The sequence below is a fragment of the Morone saxatilis genome, unplaced genomic scaffold (genome assembly GCF_004916995.1).
Source record: "Morone saxatilis isolate NCDOM2014 unplaced genomic scaffold, NCSU_SB_2.0 Contig4, whole genome shotgun sequence".
Lineage (NCBI taxonomy): Eukaryota > Metazoa > Chordata > Actinopteri > Moronidae > Morone > Morone saxatilis.
In genome coordinates, this window is record NW_023339984.1 from 9420332 (window position 1) to 9420584 (window position 253).

Here is a 253-nt window from a genome sequence, read left to right on the forward strand (position 1 = left end):
CCCCCCCCCCTCTTGAAGAATCACAGTAATGTGACAGCCTATGAATATTCTGCCTGCATGGTTTCTCATTATCATTCCAGTCTAGCAGGGGGAGGCAGTAACCTCTGGGTACAGTATGTGCATCGCGTCTGCCTGCTGCAGTGCAAAATAAATAAAAAATAATAAAATAAAAAAGGCAGCCCGGTGTGTCAGAAACCCACACAGCAGAGCCGCTGTCTGCCTGTGCACTCAGGTCCATCCTTTGGTCCGCTGC

General features: G+C 49.4%; 1 protein-coding gene across 1 annotated transcript in view; it reads left to right on the plus strand.

Moving 5' to 3' along the window:
* The window catches only part of LOC118338165 (zeta-sarcoglycan-like), a 36050-nt gene that overhangs the window by 798 nt on the left and 34999 nt on the right, over window positions 1–253 (plus strand). The window lies entirely within an intron of this gene.